The following is a 16,230-nucleotide window of genomic DNA, read 5'->3' on the forward strand; positions in this document are numbered from 1 at the left end:
AATTGTGAATAAGGTTCTTCAGTGTTTACATCTGTAAAAGGAAAGAAAAGTAGGAATAAAATGGAGGCAGAACCCTGTCTCCTTTTAGCAGTAAGAAATAGTCATCCACAGAAATATGAACTAATTACATATGGTCCCATACACCTCATTTAAACTTTTCTTTTTTAATGTTTATTTATGTTTGACAGAGGGAGCGTGAGTTGGGGAGGGGCAGAGAGAGAGTGAGAGAGCGAGGAACTGAGGATCTGAAGGGCTCAAACTCACAAACCATGAGATCACAACCTGAGCCGAAGTCAGACGCTTAACTAACTGAGCTACCTACCCAGGCACCCCCATACTTCCAACAAAAATTTGCTTCTCATGTTTAATAATTATTGGGTAAATTGTTTATTTATTTTTCATTTTTTAGAAAGAGCACGAGCAGGGGAGAGGGTCAGAGGGAGAGAGAGAGAATCTTAAGCAGTCTCCACACTCATCACACAGCCCAACGCGGGGCTCGATCCCACGAACCGTGAGATCATGACCTGAGCTGAAATCAAGAGTTGGACGCTCAACCGACCGAGCCTGAGCGACGCAGGTGCCCCTTGGTTAAAATCGTTGCATTTATATCGATCACGTGTGTAGTAACAAAACTGTAAGGCTAACTTGATTCAGAAGAGAAGTGTTAAACATTCAGAGCTTTGTGGTCACAGGAAATGAAAAATACAAGTTTAATGTGCGTATCTAGATTGGCTGCAGAGAAGTATGACAGGATGATCAATAGAGACACTTTCAAGAATAAAAATATATTACATTAGGACACAAATCTGAGGTAAGAGGAATGGAAGTACAGTAGTTCCCCCTTATCCATGGGGGATATGTCCCAAGACCCCCAGTCGATGCCTGAAAACGCAGATACTGCTACTGAACCCCTTATATACTATTTTTTCCCATGCACATATGCCTATGGTAAAGTTTAATTTATTAATTAGGCACAGTAAGAGATGAACAGCAATAATAAACTAGAACGATTATGATAATATCCTCCAATAAAAGTTATGTGAATGTGGTCTTTCAAATTATCTCACGGCCCTGCCCTCACCCCTCTTCCTGCGACAACGTGAGCTCGTAGAGCGTCTACGTGACAAGACGAAGGGAGGGGAATGATGTTGGCACTGTGGCGTAGCCTTAGGCTGCTATCAACCATCTGAAGACATGTCAGAAGAAGGATCACCTGTTTCCGGACTGTGGCTGGCCATGGGTGATTGAAACCACAGATAAGGAGGGACTACTGTATACATTCAAGGAGAAAAGAGAACCATTGTTTTCAACTGTTAAAAGAGGAGCTTGCCTATGTGTTTTTGAAGGACATGGTGGTGACTGTAAATTGTTATGGTATGAATCTATGGTGTATGAAATGCATCTTAATAAAGCTGTTATTAAAAAAATAATTGCGGAGGGGGGGCATCTGGGTGGCTCAGTCGGTTGACCATCTGTCTCTTGATTTCAGCTCAGGTCGCGATCTCATGGTTCGTGGGATTGAGCCCCGCATTGGGCTCTGGGCTGACAGCTCGGAGCCTGCTTGGAATTCCCTCTCTACCCCTTCCCCCATGCGTGCTTTCTCTCTCTTTCTCTTTCTCTCTCTCAAAATAAATAAATAAATTTTTTAAAAAATAAAAAAAAAATTGGGAATTGGTATTTTGGAATAACTACTGACTGCCCCCCCCTTCCTAAAATTAATTTTTTTTTGGCAATGTTTTTATTTATTTTTAAGACAGAGAGAGACAGAGCATGAGCGGGGCTGAAGCAGAGAGAGAGGGAGACACAGAATCCGAAGCAGGCTCCAGGCTCTGAGCTGTCAACACAGAGCCAGACTCAGGGCTCGAAACCAGAACCCACAATCCGCGAGATCATAACCTGAGCCGAAGTCAGATGCATAACTGACTGAGCCACCGAGGCGTCCCTTAAGGATTTATTTAAAATGATGGTGCTTACCAGACAGCAACATATATTTTGGCTCTCTGCCATTAGCTTCATGACTGACCACGTGGCTTCCTCCCTCCTGGGACTCAGTTTCCCTATCTGCAAGAATAGAGACTGGACACAATGATATTTCAAGCCCTTCCAGGTCTAACTGGTGATTGATTACACCACCTTAATTCACCTGGTTTGTTATTTTCCCTTCAGCAATCAGTTTTTAGGCCGTTGTATAATTTCAGCTCACCTCCACTAGAGGGTAGCCAGAGAAAGGAGATGAGGCTCGAAACAGTTACTTGTATTCTTTGCATTTAGTCCTGACCCCGCCTGCCCCCCCAGAAAAAGTTGGCAGAAAAAATTGATGTTACATGGACAAAAACAAAATAGGGATTTTCTGTTGGTTTCATTTATTGTAGCTGTTAGGCTCCTAATATATTACACAAAGAGATTACAACAGGGGTGTTTTACATGATTTCCACTTTATTCCATTTAAGGAAATCAAGAATATACCTGATTGCTGGGGCACCTGGCTGCTTCAGTAAGAGAAGCATGTTTCTCTTGATGTTGTGAGTTTGAGCCCCACGTTGGGTTTAGAGATTACTTAAAAATAAAATCTTCGGGGGAAAAATAAAAAAAACTTGATTAATAATGCTGTGTCCAGACAGTCTATCCCCAGCTAAGAAATTCAATCTTTACTGAGTCAATCTTTCCCATTCTTTTTACTGGGATTCCCAATTGAGAATTTTGATCAGGAACCTTCACTGATTTCTAGCTCTCTAGGCAACTTTCTAATCAACTTTGTGTCCCATTACTCCCCAGAAATTATCCTGCACCCCTGAGATGCACCTTTCCATAAAAATCTCACAAACATTGCCTTGGTGTTGGCAAGACTGACCCAGGCGTGGTGTGATAGAAAGAGCTGCAAACCAGAGTCAAAAGATTTTATTGCGCAGAGCTCCTTGGAAAAATGGCTGATTTCAGGGCTGGGCAAGGTAGGCACAAGACCAGTCTGGAACATACTGTTATGCCACAAATTAAGGAAGTGCTCACAATAAACGACAGGGGTATGTCACAAGGACAGGAACCAGCTTGAAAGGGCCATTGGCCAAATCTGGGACAAACTGAGAATCACAATAATTAAGTACAGTAATAAATTATGAAACATTGGAAAAATGGAATGCCAGGGGCACCTGGGTGACTCGGTTGGTTGAGCATCTGACTCTTGATTTTGGCTCAGGTCGTGATCCCAGGGTCGTGGGATTGAGTCAGGCACCCTAGAGAGCATGGAGCCTGCTTAAGATTCTCTCTCTCTCTCTCTCTCTCTCTCTCCCTCTGCCCATCTCCCTGGCTTACACACTCTCTCTTAAATAAAAAAAATAGAAAGCCATGAGTCCATATCAATAAGAAATATAACTAACTAAATAAATAAAATGGAGGAGAGGGGACGGATCTTACTTAAATATTAGTCAGACAAGAATCATCAATGGCTTTTGATTAGGACTAGGATGTTTGCATGGTCTTAACATATTACCCCATAAAGTACTTGCTCACTGCACAGTAAAAAGAAAAATAATGATACAGCGAAGAAATTGGACAATACCTTCACCAGGCAATCAAAACTAACACCACAAATTAACAGGGGGACATGTGTCTCCAGACGTGAGACCCTGAGAAAGACCCCCAGCGTCACCTCCGTAGTATTTCAGCTGAGAATGCATCTCCTAAATTAATCGTGAGGAAACTTCACCAAACACCAAATAAGGAAAGTTCTGTTGAAGGAAACAAACAGACAAAAAAAAAAAAAGAAGAAGAAGAAGAAGAAGAAGAAGAAGGGCACGAAGACTGTATTCTTCAAAAACGTCCGTGTCAGTAGAGCACGCGACTCTTGATCTCAAGGTTGTGAGTTTGAGCCCCATATTGGGGCAAAGAGATTATTGAAAACAATTAAAAAAAAATAAAACCTTAAAAAGTGCCAACATCATGGGGCGCCTGGATGGCTCAGCCGGTTCAGCATCCGACTCTGGCTCAGGTCATGATCTCACAGTTCAAGTGTGGGTTCGAGCCCCACGTCGGGCCCTGTGCCGACAGCTCAGAGCCCGGAGCCTGCTTCGGATTCTGTGTCTCCCTCTCTCTCTCTCTCTGCCCCTCCCCGACTCACTCTCTGTCTCTCAAAAAATAAAATAAAATAAAACATTAAAAAAAAAAAAACTGTCAACGTCATAAAAACAAAGTAAATCTCTGGCAATGTTTCCAGATTAAAGGAGACTAAAAAGACATGACAATTAAATGCATACCTGATCCTAGGCTGGAGCCTGTATGGGTGGGGGAGATAATAAAGAACATGACTGTGTCAATTGACAAAAGTGGAATACGATGATAGATTACAGAAAATTATATCAATATTAAATTTAATGACCTTGGTAACTGTACTATGGTTAAGTAAAAGAATATCGCTAGTCTTATTTCTTTTAAGATTTTATTTTTTAAAGTAATCTCTACGCCCTACGTGGGGCTCAAACTCACAACCCTGAGATCAAGAGTCGCATGCTCCTCCAACTTGAGCCAGCCAGGCGTCTCCCTGTTCTTGTGAAATATACACTGAAGTATTTCGGGGTAATGGGTCATAAGTTATGTGACTTATTCTCAAATGGCTCAGAAAAAAATAAGAATATGTACAGAGAGAGAGAGAGAGAGAGAGAGAAAGCAGGTACAAATGAGCTATAACAACAGCAATACGTGTTCTCTGTACCATTCTTATTTTTGCTCCTTTTCTGTAATTTTGAAATTATTTCTAAATTTAAAAGCTTAAAATAGAAGATGTGGCCACGCCCCTTGGATCTCTATGACCACAGACGACATATACGAATTCACGGCAGAGGCAGCTACCGACCATCGAGCACTTACCTGCATTATCTCAGTCCCTGAGATAGTACTTGAAGAGAGGTTCGATCATGGTTCTCCAGATGGGGACACTGAGGCTCAGAGATGTTCAGCAGCTTACACGAAATCACCTAGTTATTAAGTGGCAGGGTTGAGATTTGAGCGCAGGTCTGACACTGATACCCCATTTCCAAAGAAGATACTAGTACTTCGTCATACTTTTTTTTTTACATAGTAATTATGACATTCTAAAATATAATTTATTTAGCATTGGAATCAATTTCTTTTCCATCTTCCCCCACTGCCCACAAGGGCAGAGGTCTTGGTTTTGTTTCATGATGCATTCCCAAGCATCTGGAATAACGTCTGGCATGTAGTAAGCCCTCAGTAATGTTTTTCTTTTCTTTCTTTCTTATTATTTTTATTTTAGAGAGAGAGTACGGGGGACAGGGAGAGAGAGAGGGAGAAAGGATCTTAAGCAGGCTCCATACTCGGCACAGACCCCGACACGGGGCTCGATCTCACAAATTGTGAAATCGTGACCTGAGCTGAAATCGAGAGAGACGGGTGCTCAACGGACTGAGCCACCCACGCACGCGCCCCTCAGTAATGTTTTTCACGAAGACTTACACCTTAGGAATGCTGGGAAGATTAAAGAAGATGATGTAAATAGCACTTGATGTCCTTTGCTGTAACTTTTGAACGAGTTTGTAACTTTTGAGCAGAGGCCCCAGCAGTTCTATCAAAGCTTCGGGAGTGATGAAGAGGTCTCCTCGCAGAACAAAGGTGGGAGCGCCTCTACCTTGCATGCTTGTGATCAGATAGGAAACAGCCAGGGCATAGGCACACTCTGCTTACGTTTATGAAACATCTTTTTTTTCTTTAGGTTTTTATCTATTTATCTTGCGAGAGAGAGAGCACGCGCACGTGAGTGGGGGATGGGCAGAGAGAGAGGAAGAGAGAGAGAACCCTAAGCAGGCTCCACCCTATCAGCATCGAGCCTGAGGCAGGGCTTGAACCCACAAACCATGAGATCATGAGCTGAGCTGAAATCAAGAGTCAGACGCTCAAGCAACTGAGCCACCCAGGCGCCCCCATCTCTGAAGCATCTTTTTTTTTTTTTTTAACGTGTATCTATTTTTCAGAGAGACAGAGAGACAGAGCACGAGCAGGGGAGGGGCAGAGAGAAAGGGAGACACAGAATCCGAAGCAGGCTCCAGGCTCCGAGCTATCAGCACACAACCCGACTTGGGGCTCGAGCCCACAAACTGTGAGATCATGACCTGAGCCGAAGTCGGATGCTTAACTGACTGAGCCACCCAGGGGCCCCATCTATGAAGCATCTTAAAGGCACTCAGTTACTGGAAAGTTTTTTACAACTTAAGACAGAATTTTAGGGGCGCCTGGGTGGCTCCGTCAGTGGAGCGTCCAACTCTTGATTTCAGCTCAGGTCATGATCTCACCGTTCGTGAGCTGGAGTCCTGCATCGCCCTCTGTGTTAACAGTGCAGAACCTGTTTGGGATTCTCTCTCTCCCTCTCTCTCTGCTCCTGCCCCACTTGTGTTTTCTCTCTCTCTCAAAAAATAAATCATAAACTTTAACTAAAAGACAGAATTTTAAAATATGGGTAGTTAACAATCTTTTTCAGCTCCTGGACACTGGCAAGGAAACCCTTTTTTTCCCAAAGAAGACAGATTTTCCATGCCATTGGACATGAAAATTCGATGGTAATATCCCCATTCTCAGAGCCCAAGGAAAGGCTACAAAAATCCTGGGGGATTGGAAGGAGGTGGAAACTCAAGACCAGATCAAACAACATTGAGATCTCAGGCATTTCTTAGTACATTGTGCTGGCTCCACCTCAAGGAGGAAATAAACAGAAAGAGTGAGAAAAAAAATACGTCAGCCAAACAAAAGGAAGAAGTAGTGTGTGATTTTCATGAGAACAAGGTCAGGTTTTGCTAACTACTTAATCTCAGCCCCTAGCCCAGTGCCTGGCATATAGTAGGTACTCAATAAATATTCACAAACTGGTGGACTGTCAGCTTTTGCTTAAGTAGCAACCCCCCAAATCTCAGAGACGACAAATCTTTCTCCCTTGCTTTGCGGTTCTGCGGGCTGGCTGTGGGCCTCCTGGGCTCAGTTAACCTGGCTTCTTAGGCTTGAGTTCAGGTCTGCTCCTTGATTCAGGACCCATGCCAAAGCAGAGCAGCAGGAAGCAAAAATACAGGCATACGAAAGCAAAAATACAAAAACACAACGCCTCTGAAAGCCTCTGCTCAGGACTGAGACACTATCAACTTGGCCCATGAATATGGACCAAATGGAATTGTTGTTCAGAATAGGTCAGATGACCAAGCCCAGAGTCCATGGAATGGGGAAACACATTCCGCTTACTCCCCTGGGTGGGATGTGCTGGGAAGTTGCCCGGCAAAGGGTGCGCATGTATCTTTCTTTTGTAGGGAGAAGGTAGAGAAGAGACGAGTAATCCCACATTCTGGGCACTCTTGTCCATACACCAGAGAAGAGTTGACCTGTCTGTTTATGTTATTCTGATTATAATTTTTCATGCATTCACGGCTTATTTAATTAAGGCCTATCCCTTGCACACAGGGTAAGAGCTCCTTGAGGGTCGGGATGGTGTTGGGTTTGGCTCATCATTGAATTTGCAGCATCTAGAACAGTCCCTCATACATAGCAGATGCTTTTTGTTTTGTTTTGTTTTGTTTTGTTTTGTTTTGTTTTGTTGTTTTTTTAGAACAACTCAGCACCCTGGGTGGCTCAGTCTTTTGAGCGTCTGACTGCTGATTTCGGCTCAGGTCGTGGTCTTTCAGTTTGTGAGATCAAGCCCTATGTCGGGCTCTTTGCTGACGGTGCACAGCCTACTTGGATTCTCTCTCTCCCTCTCTCTCTACCCCTCCCCACTCATGCTCACTCTCTCTCTCTCAATAAATAAAAAAACTAAAAAAAAGGAAAGAAAAGAACAATTCAACAAAATAAAATTCTGGTTTATTGTTGGATACCCAGTAGACGCTTAATTTATTAAGCATTGTTGAAATAATGGATGAATAAATAGATCTCTGTGTGTTCCATTAAGAGTTTTTTACATGACCCTCCACTCCTTCTAGAATCTCAGTGTTTCACAGTGCAGCCGGAAATGCCCTGCAATCACTTCAGAGAACAAAGGTCACTGTCAGGGTTTGGAAGAAAATATTACAAAAGGACAAAGATTCATTGAAGAGATTCTAGAAGGGGAGCCTGCACGCTGGAATTTATTTAGGTCTGATTCTGCATTCATAGAATGTATCTGGAAAGCTTTGATAAGAAAGTCCTCTCTGGCGACACTTGATTTCTGGCATATATTGAGTTAAGTTGAGTAGAGATAACATTGTTGTCCAGTCTTGCACAAAAACTTTAGGACAAACCAGGTAGACAAAGAAGAAAAACTCCTCATGCAAGCTTTGAGGGGGGAAAAGAAATCATTACTGCCCATTTACTTAGTTGTGTTGAATAAATCTTTTTTTCCAGTTTTATTGAAAAAATAATTGGAGTGGCTGGCTGGCTCAGTTGGTAAAGCTTGCAACTCTTGATCTCAGGGTCATGAGTTCGAGCCCCACATTGGGCATAAAGCTTGCTTTAAAAAAATAAAAAGAAAGGGGTTCCTGGGTGGCTCAGTCAGTTAAGTGTCCGACTTCAGCTCAGGTCACAATCTCAAAGTTTGTGAGTTTGAGCCCCGCATCGGGCTCCGTGCTGACAGCTCACAGCCTGGAGCCTGCATCAGATTCTGTGTCTCCCTCTCTCTCTCTGCCCCTCCCCTGCTCTCACTCTGCCTCTCTCAATAATAAATAAACATTAAAAAGTTTTTTTAATAAAATAAAAATAAAAAAATAATTGACATATGTCACTGTGTAATTTACAAAAAAAATTTTTTTTAATGTTTGTTTATTTTTGAGAGACAGAGTGCGGGCAGGAGAGGGGCAGAGAGAGAGGGAGCCACAGAATCCGAAGCAGGCTCCAGGCTCCGGGCTGTCAGCACAGAGCCCGACGCAGGTCTTGAACTCACGAACCGTGAGATCATGACAGGAGTCGAAGTCAAACACTTAACCGACCTTGCCACCCAGGCGCCCCTTAAGGCATATAGCATGATGGCTTGATTTACATGTATTGTGAAATGATTCCCACAATAGGTTCAGCTAACATCCATCTTCTCATATAAATGCAATAAAAAGAAAAGAGGGGCCCTGGCTGGTTCAGTTGGTAAAACATGTGACTCTGGATCTCTGGGTCATGAGTTCAAGCCCCACACTGGGGGCAGAGTTACTTAAATAAATAAATACTTCTAAATAAATAAATAAATAAATAAATATCTTAAAGAAACGAATGAGGGGCGCCTGGGTGGCGCAGTCGGTTAAGCGTCCGACTTCAGCTCAGGTCACGATCTCGCGGTCCGTGAGTTTGAGCCCCGCGTCAGGCTCTGGGCTGATGGCTGATGGCTCAGAGCCTGGAGCCTGCTTCCGATTCTGTGTCTCCCTCTCTCTCTGCCCCTCCCCCATTCATGCTCTGTCTCTCTCTGTCTCAAAAATAAATAAAAAACGTTAAAAAAAAAAAAAAAGAAACGAATGAGGAAAAGGAAAAAGGAAAAAAAAATCTCCTTGTGATGAGAACTTGTAGAATTCGTTCCCTTAACAACTTTCCTATATATCACGTAGCACTATTAGCTATTGTCACGTTGTATATTACATCCCCGGCACTCACTTATCTGATAACTGGAAGTTTGTGCGTTTTGGTCGCCTTCCTCCAATTCCCCCTTACCCTTGCCCTCAACCATAATTACAAATCCGATTTCTCTCTCTCTCTCTCTCTCTCTCTCTCTCTTTTTTAAAGTAAGCTCTGTGCCCAATGTGCGGCTTGAACTCACAACCCCAAGATCAAGAGTCACTCGCTCCACTGACTGAGCCAGATCAGGCGCCCCGATGTCTCTTTTTTTTTTTTTTAACTGAAGTATAATTAACATAAAATGGCATGTTGGTTTCAGGAGTGCATACGGTACATTGATTCAACAATACTATACATTACTCATGTGCTCACAATGATCATTGTAGCCACCATGCAATGTTACTACAATGTTATTAACTATATTCCCTATTGTGTACTTTTCATTTGATCTCTTTTTCTATGAGTGTGCGTTTTCTTTTTAAAAATTTTTTTAAATGTTTATTTTTGACAGAGAGAGAGAGAGAGAGAGAGAGAGAGAGAGAGATGGCTGGGGCGGGGCAGAGAGAGAAGGAGACAGAGGATCCGAAGCAGGCTCTGCTTCAGAGAGTGGAGAGCCGAACGTGGGGCTTGAACTCACAACCCCGACATCAAGCACTGCATGTTCTACCAACTGAGCCAGCCAGCTGTCCCTATGAGTTTGGGGTTTGCTCGGTTTTGTTTCCTTTTAGATTCCACGTGTAAGTGAGATCATACAGCATTTGTCTTTTGTTGTCTGACTTATTTCACGTAGCATAGTGTCTCCAAGGGTTATCCATGTCACAAATGGTAAGATTTCCTCATTTTTTTAATGGCCAAATAGTATTCCATTCTATATGAACCGCAACTTCTTTACCCACCCCCTCCAATCCATGTTTGTTATTAAATAAAACGGGTCTTATTCTCAAGTTCAACCCCCCTCCCCCGGGCTCCCTACGCGCAGTCGGAGATGTTCTGTGAAGAACCATATGGCTCCGATACAGGGAGAAATGGAATACTCACCTTACAGAGAAGCAAAAGTATGCCCTTCCGTGCTTCCCACATTTTCCCACAGAAATATTCCAAAGTAGAGGTGTATGAATGCTACAAGCATAAAATTTCATGAAGTCTTGGATTTTACTTTAAAAGCCCATGCACATTTTGCTTTTTCCTACATAATAACATCTAAGTTTGTTACAATATAAAAATACCATTTAGGGGCACCTGGGCGGCTCAATCATGTAAGCGTCTGACTCTTGATTTCGGCTCAGGTCATGATCTCACGGTTTGTGGGTTCGAGCCCCACATCAAGCTCCGCGCTTGGGATTCTCTTTCCCTCTCCCTGCTCCTCTCCGACTTCCTTGCACACGAGTGCGTGTGTGTGCACATTCTCCCTCTCTTTCTCTCTCTCTCTCTCTCAAAATAGATAAGTTTTTTTAAACTTGAAAAAAAACACCACTTAGGGGCACTTGACTGGCTCAGTTGGCGGCACATGAGACTCCTGATCTCGGGGTTGTGATTTTAAGCCCCACATTGGGTGCAGAGATGACTTAAATATAAGATTAAAAAAATAAACATTTAAAGTTACTCATCATCTCGTAAAAATGGACACTCCAAGAAGATGCATTTTGTTGCTTTACACATGACCCCTTTTCCACCTGACCCCATTCTTCCATAGGCTCGTTTATCTCTGTTTGAGAAACAGGCTTTTTTTTTTTTTTCAACGTTTATTTATTTTTTTGGGACAGAGAGAGACAGAGCAGGAACGGGGGAGGGGCAGAGAGAGAGGGAGACACAGAATCGGAAACAGGCTCCAGGCTCCGAGCCATCGGCCCAGAGCCCGACGCGGGGCTCGAACTCCCGGACCGCGAGATCGTGACCCGGCCGAAGTCGGACGCTTAACCGACTGCGCCACCCAGGCGCCCCAGAAACAGGCTTTTTAAATCATGATGAAGCTGTTAACCAGATTCTAATATTTAGATCTGCCTGGCTAGGCTTTTCCACCCTCATACAGGAGGGATCCCCCAAAAAGGATGCCGGAAGGGAGTCAGGGTCTCCTAAACAAGTGAAAAGCAAATAATGAGACTCAAAGTGAGACATTACTCCAAGGGGCTTGGGGTATTTTTCCAGGAGTTCTGTTGTGAACGGTTTTGAAAGAAGCAGTGAGCTCTTTTGCTCTTGTGTTCTCACGGCCTGACTCGGGAGTCACCTCCCATGCCTACAGAATCCCCACCCCCACGGACTGTTTACACAAGGCAAATGTGTCTGCCTGGTAAGATATAGATGGTCCAATAGGGTTAGAGAAGAGATTTCTTTTTATGACTACTAGAGTAATTCTTTTTTTTCTGTTTTCAAAAATTTTTGAGTTTATTTATTCGTTTCGAGAGAGACAGAGAGATCAAGCTGGGGAGGGGCAGAGACAGAGAGAGAGAGAGAGAGAGAGAGAGAGAGAGAGAGAATCCCAAGCAGACTCCCCACTGTCAGCACAGAGCCCAGTGCGGGGCTCAAACCCACGAAACGCAGACCATGACTTGAGCCAAAACCAAAAGTCGGATGCTTAACCGACTGAGCCACCCAGGTGCCCCACTTTTTTTTTTAAGATTTTATTTTTAAGTCATCTCTACACCCAACATGGGGCTCGAACTCACAACCCAAGATCAAGAGTCACACACTCCATTGACTGATCCAGCCAGGTGCTCCTACAGGAGTAATTCTTATTCATTGTGTAACAAATCAAATGAAAAGTATAAAAAAAAAAAAGGCAGGAAAAAAATAAGCTGATGACCCAGAGCAGCCCCATCTTGGCAAATCTTCTTCCAGCTTTTTTCCCTGCCGTTTGTTTGTTTGTTTGTTTGTTTGTTTGTTTGTTTTTACACAATAGAGATCATACTACATATGTAAATTTTTATCTTCATTTTGTCCCTTAATATTACAGCATTTTTTGTGTCCTTAAATATTCTCCTAATTCCATTTAATGATTTCTAGAACAGAGTCCTGATTCCTAGAATTATATGTTAGAGGTTTAGACTGTTTCCAGTTTTTCAATTTTCTTTTTTTTTTTAATGTTTATTTTTGAGAGAGAGAGAGAGAGAGAGAGAGCAAGCAAGCGGGGGAGGGGCAGAGAGAGAGGGAGACACAGAGTCTGACGCAGAAGTCGAAGCCATGAACCGCGAGATCATGACCTGAGCTGAAGTCAGATGCTTAACTGACTGAGCCACCCAGGCGTCCCTCAATTTTCTAAATAATACTTAGATGAGCACCTTTGTGCAAAAAATTTTCTCCACATTACAGAGTGCACACTTAGGTAAATGTTTTAGAATGGGGACTCAATATGCACATTTTTTAAAGTTTATTATTTTTTTTTATTTTGAGAGACAGAGAGAGAGAGAGAGAGACAGTACTAGCAGGGGAGAGGGGCAGAAGGAGAGAGAGAATTATAAGCAGGCTCCACAGTCAGCATGGAGCCTCACTAGGGGCTTGATCCCATGACCCTACGATCATGACCTGAGCAGAAATCAAGAGTTGGATGCTCAACGGACTGAGCCACCCAGGCGCCCCAAGATTTTCTTTTTAAATAATCTCCCCACCGAACGTGGGGCTAGAACCCCACACCCCTGAGATCAAGAGTCACTCCCTCCACTGCCTCAGCCAGCCAGGCGCCCCGATCAGTCAGGATTCTTAATCACAAGCAATAGAAGCTGACTCTGGAAGGTTAAGCAGGAAAGGAGTTGACTAAGGAATATGGAGTTTTTCACAGAATTTTTGGCAGGACTGGATAATCAAGTCTAAACTGCCAGAAACGAGGCCTGAAACCAGGTCACTGAACAAGCTTGATGAAAAAGATATCATGGCCTAAGAAAATGGCACATTCTGGAGATGTACATATACGAGGGCTTTGAACCTCACTATAAAAAACCCCACTGCCCTACACTGTCACCAGCACCAGGAAAAAGCAGAATCTCTCCTTTCATCATCTATGTCAGCAAAAAGAGAAGCTCCACGGAGAGTCTGGTTTAATTACCACCCTCGCTGTCAAATCTAAGTCTCCCGAAAGCAGGGCTGAGGTCACCTGCGTCCAGGCTAGCGCAAGAGCCTGAGAATCTGACGCAGGGCTTGGAAACTCGGAATTTCCACAAAAATAGAAATTAAGGCTGCCAGATAAAATACAGGATACTTGGTTAAGTCCACATTTCAGGGAAGCGATGAATAATAGTTAACAGCCGCGCATCCCAAACATTTATGGGACATACCTACGCCTAAAAATTATTTGTGGTTTCTCTGAAATTCAAAGGTAACCAGGTGTCTTATGTTTCTATTTGCTAAAACTGGTAACGTGAACAGAAATGCTGTTCCAAAGGTGATGGGCGGCCACGAGTGAATATTTCAAACGTTCCCCGCACTATCACATCGCTTTACTTAAGATAAGCACCGAAGGGCGCCTGGGTGCCTCACTTGGTTGAGTGTCCGACTCTTGATTTAGGGTCAGGTCATGATCCCAGGGTCATGGGATCGAGCCCCACGTTGAGCCCCAATTCGGGCTCTGTGCTGAGCGTGGAGCCTGTTTAGGACTATCTCTCTCTCCCCTTGCCCCTCTCCCCTGCTCACACTCTCTCTCTAAACTAAATAATAATGATAATAATATTTAAAAATAAATAAATAAAAAGAAGCACCAACAATAAACAGGAATTTCTAACTCACCAACAGTCTCACTTCAAAAAAATGTTTGCTAGTTTACGGGTAAGAAATGATATTTAATTATTGCTTTAATTTACCTTTCTTTTTTTTTTTTAATTAACTTTTTTTTTTTCAACGTTTATTTATTTTTGGGACAGAGAGAGACAGAGCATGAACGGGGGAGGGGCAGAGAGAGAGGGAGACACAGAATCGGAAACAGGCTCCAGGCTCTGAGCCGTCAGCCCAGAGCCCGACGCGGGGCTCGAACTCACGGACCGCGAGATCGTGACCTGGCTGAAGTCGGACGCTTAACCGACTGCGCCACCCAGGCGCCCCTTTAATTAACTTTTTAATGTTTACTTCTTTTTGAGAGAGTGACAGAGTATGAGTCGGGAAGGGGCAGAGAGAGAGGGAGACACAGAATCCGAAGCAGGCTCCAGGCTCCAGGCTCCGAACTGTCAGCACAGAGCCCGACGCGGGGCTCGAACCCACCGAGTGTGAGATCATGACCCGAGCCAAAGTCGGACGCTTAACCGACTGAGCCACCCAGGCGCCCTGATAGATAAGCGTTTCAATGGAATGGAACAGAGAAACCAGGACAGACTGTCATATCCGGAAACTTACTACATGACTGAGCTGGCTATAAATAAGAGGAGAGACAGGATGGACTGTTCGTTATTAAATGCTTCTGGAAAAATCGGTTGTCCAAATGGAAGAGATTGATAAGGTTACATCACTAACACGCCATGCACGAAAATAAATCCCGGGATAACTAAATACTTAAATATAAAAACAGAATGTGAATGCTTTCGGAAGGAAGTCTGATAAGAACAGTCATGAGGATAAGGAGAAAAGGGAATTTTCACAAATCGCTAGTTCATGGGAAAGGTAAGGATGGTCCTGGCTCTCCAAACTCCAGAGACACTTTTACACAGGTGCACAAGGAAACATGTACATCCTTCGGTAGAGAATGCGACTCTTGATCTCAGGGTTGTAGGTTTGAGCCCCATGTTGAGGGTAGAGATTACTTACAAAACTAAAATCTTAAAAAATAAAAAAAAAACTGGAACCAAAATTTTATTTATTTATTTATTTATTTATTTATTTATTTATGTATTTAAAATGTATTTAAGTCATCTCTACACCCAACGTGTGGCTCGAACTCACAACCCCGAGATCAAGAACGGCACGCTCTTCCCACGGAGCCAACCAGGCGCCCCATGGAACGAAACTTTTAAAGAAAAAAGAAAAAGAAAATCTCTGAAGCCCATATTGGAAACTATTAGGATTTGTCATGTCTGAGCTGTGATTAAATAGGCGTTTATTTTCTGATCCTTTTTTACGAGTTTGAAATATTTCACAAATCCAAAACATTTTTTTTTTTTTTTTTTTTTAAAGAACCAACAAGACTGGGTGCATGTGGGTTTGAAGTCAAGAGAGGAGTCCAAGATGACTCAGGTTTCCTGTCTGGTGATGATGTCATTGACAGAAAAGGAGAAGCTGGAGAACCTGGCTTTGTAGAAGATAAGGAGGTATATTTCGGGCACGTTCAGCTTAAAGAAACAGCAGAACATCCAGCTAAGAAACACACATTAGGATGTGAGAAGCCAGAGGTCGGGACAGGAAACTGGCCTGTGTACAGGGAGTGGCAAAGCAGGACACTGGCCCTGAAGCCCACCCTTTCACGTCACTGGGACCAGGCCACACGAGCCTTTGCTTTCTTTTTCTTCGCTCCTTCCTTCCTTTTTTCCTTCCTTCCTTTCTTTTTCTTTCTTTCTTCTTCCTTCTTTTCTTTTCTTTCCTTCTTTCTTTCTTTCTCCTTCCTTCCCTCCCTCGTCCCTCCTTCCTTCTTTTCTTTCTTTCTTTCTTTCTCCCTCCTTTCTTTTCTTTCTTTCTTTCTTTCTTCTTTCTCCTTTCTTCCTTCTTTTCTTTCTTTCTTTCTTTCTCCTTCCTTCCTTCTTTTCTTTCTTTCTTTCTTTCTTTCTTTCT

This window comes from Herpailurus yagouaroundi, unplaced genomic scaffold (genome assembly GCF_014898765.1).
Source record: "Herpailurus yagouaroundi ecotype Mexico unplaced genomic scaffold, PumYag 67641, whole genome shotgun sequence".
In the NCBI taxonomy this organism is placed as follows: domain Eukaryota; kingdom Metazoa; phylum Chordata; class Mammalia; order Carnivora; family Felidae; genus Herpailurus; species Herpailurus yagouaroundi.